Genomic DNA, 3,242 nt, shown 5'->3' on the forward strand with positions numbered 1-3,242 from the left:
CTGTTTTTCCTTTGCTTTCAAAGTCCTCCTTTAATTCCTGTTGTGTAATGGGAATACATACTGTAGGGGGCATTTTTGACCCATGTGTGTAATAGTGATGTAGAAAAACAGAATTTACGTTTGTTTATAAATTAAGAAAGGAAATGAGATGAGACAGGAAGTAATACAAATGTGATTTTTATTCAAAAAGTAACAAAGGAAAAATTTAAATAAGGAATAGTGTTGATCATAAACAAGTTAATTGGGTTGTACCTGAAATACTGAATGATGAAATTCATTCACTGCAAAGATTTAGAAAATATCATCTGTGCATGGTCCCTTTTGATCTATGTCGTGGATCAAAAGGTTAAAATGTCTGCTGACTTTAACCAGCAGCTACAGGAGGACACATGAAGCACGACACATCCAATAAAAGCACGTTCGTCAAATTTACTCACAAAAACACTGCACAGGCTTCCACCTTGTTGATCTGAGGGATGATTTCATATGACACGTGTTTGGTGTGTGCGCATTGTAATGATCACCAGCGTCAAACGAAAGCTCTTTGCGTGGAGCTGGCCTCGCGTGAGTATTCCTCATAACTCCCTGTGTCTCCTATGAACGATGAGCATCAGTTTGTGAAGCCTGTTATTAGGTCTGCAGGTTTTATTCTGTGTTTGGACTATCACCAGATAACATGGGCAAACCACATCTGGTGTTATACAGCTGACAAAGTAAAAAACGCTTCATTAAGGTGAAGCGCACGGAATTTATCAGCTGCTTGTGGAATAATGACGTTGTCATCAGGCCAGAAGCTAATACTGCTGTACCATGTCGTTTTATAATATTTTGTACTATATTTATTTTTAACAATATGATTTATAATGTTGTCTAAACGGGATGTAGAGAGAGGGATAGAGATTGATTTTGATTTTTAAAACTTTTAAAATTTATAAAAAACTACTGTCAATGTTCCAATGAAAATAAGTGGATCTGTACAGTACATTTCAGATCAATATTAAAATCCTACCTAGAAAATAATATTAAATATTAAAACATCATCAATCACAGAACAGTACAGTTTTACATTCACCCATTCATACAGTGCATCTATTAGCAGCACTTTGTTGTTCTATGGGGGGCAATTCGGGGTTCAGCATCTTGCCCAAGTACACTTCGGCATGCAGATGGGGAAGACTTCCATTTTTTGAAACGACCTTTGACTATCTGTAGGACATTGTCCCAATTTTTCCTAATGTGGTTCTCATCTCCCAGGACGACTCCGAGGTATTTGAGTCCTCCTTTCTTCCAGGCCAGACCTCCAGGCAGCCCGAGCCGATCCCCAAGCTTCCCTCCAACCATCAGAGCCTCGCTCTTCCCCCAGTTCACCTTTGCAGAAGAGATAAAACCAAAGTTATTTACAGTGTCAGATAAAATATCGATGTCTTTTTGTGTATTCACAAGTACGATAAGATCATCTGCATACACAGATAATTTAAAAGATAGACTGCACTGGGGGAAACACACACCTTTTGAAAACCTTCCTTAGCTTATAGAGCAGAGGCTCGGTGGTCAGAGAGTACAACATACCAGAGAGAGAGCAGCCCTGCCTCACCCCTCTCTTAATGTTAAAAGGAGCACTCAGCCCGCCATTAATTTGTCTGTATGGAAAACCCGGATCATGGCTATAAAGCCTGGGTTGAACCCAAAAGCAGCCAGAGTCTGCCATAAGTACTGGTGTTCAACCCGTTCAAAAGCCTTTTCCTGGTCTATGGAAATAAGACCAGTCTCTATTGCCACTGGAGAGGTCCAAAACATCTCAAATCAAAGTAAAATTGTCACTTATGAGTCAGCCGGGCACAAAGTAAGTCTGATCAGGGTGGATGACGGATACCATTACCTCCCTCAGTCTGCGGGCCAGAGCTTTGGACAGTATTTTGTAATCTGTGCACAACAGAGAGACCAGCCTCCAGTTCTTCAACTCTTGTAGGTCTCCCTTTTTCGGCAGCAGGGTGATGACGGCCCTCCTGCAGCTCAGAGGTAGCCTTCCATTATGTAAACACCCTTCCTGATCACAGACGAGTCTGAGACTTCAGAGCCACTACCCATTCCTAAACAGTGAATGGTCTTCCTTTGGGCATTTTTCTGCATCCATTCCATCTGTGAGATGTTTATAAACCGGGACCTGACCAGAGTTCCCTGTGCTGACACGCCCAGCAGGTTGGCTATAGCCGACTGTTGGGTCGTGAGGGAGACTAAATGCCCTTGATTTTCTGTAGAAGCTACTAAAGACTGTAATTCCTCTACCTGTCTCTCCAGATCTCTCATAGTCCAGGTTAAATCTCTGCTGACATTGTGAGTGAACTGCTGGCAAAGTTGTTTTATGTCCCACCACTGCTGAATGTTACTGAAGGCAGACCTGCTCTCTCAGTGGGAAAAACCAAAACAACTTAAAAGCATTTCTAAAAGCCTGGTCGTTTAAAAGGGCTGTGTTAAAATGCCAATAGGCGCTCTTTAAACAAACATTTGTAATAAAAACGGAGCAAGACACCAAACGATGATCAGTAAAACCCACAGGCTGAACAAAACACCTTTTCAAAATATTTAAATGGTGTTCAAAACAATAGTCGATCCAGTCTAGCCAGGGATAAAACATTGTCTTTGGCATGGCTCCAGGTGTATTGTCTGTGATAACTGTTAAAAACCCTCCACACATCAGACAGCTCATGAGCCTTGGTCAGTTGGTTCAATCTGAGACATGATGCGGGATGTGGCTCTAAGTGATTCCTGTCTAAAGTGGGATTTCCTGTGCAGTTGAAATCACCACCTTAAAACATAAAATCATCACCACTACAGGTTTCAACAGTATCATCTACAATGTTTAAAAGTGCCATCCTGTCCACCCCATTCGTGGGCGCATAGACATTAAAAAACACCAGCTAGACATTCTCATATTCAGCTGGCAGGTCAGGGGTGAGTTGTGCCATCTAGTGTCTAAACTGAGAAGTGCAAAACATTTCATTTAGCTGAGGCTTTTATCCAAAGCGACTTACAAGTGCATTCAACCCCTGCACTATACCTTTCACACTCACACACAGCTCTCAGCTATGACAGAGAGAGAGAGAGAGAGAGAGAGAGAGCGAGCGAGCGAGAGAGACAGAGAGAGCGAGAGAGAGAGAGAGAGAGACAGATAGAGAGAGAGAGAGAGAGAGAGAGAGAGAGAGAGAGAGAGAGAGAGAGAGAGAGAGAGACCCGTACTTCGC

This window comes from Limanda limanda, chromosome 7 (genome assembly GCF_963576545.1).
Source record: "Limanda limanda chromosome 7, fLimLim1.1, whole genome shotgun sequence".
In the NCBI taxonomy this organism is placed as follows: Eukaryota; Metazoa; Chordata; class Actinopteri; order Pleuronectiformes; family Pleuronectidae; genus Limanda; species Limanda limanda.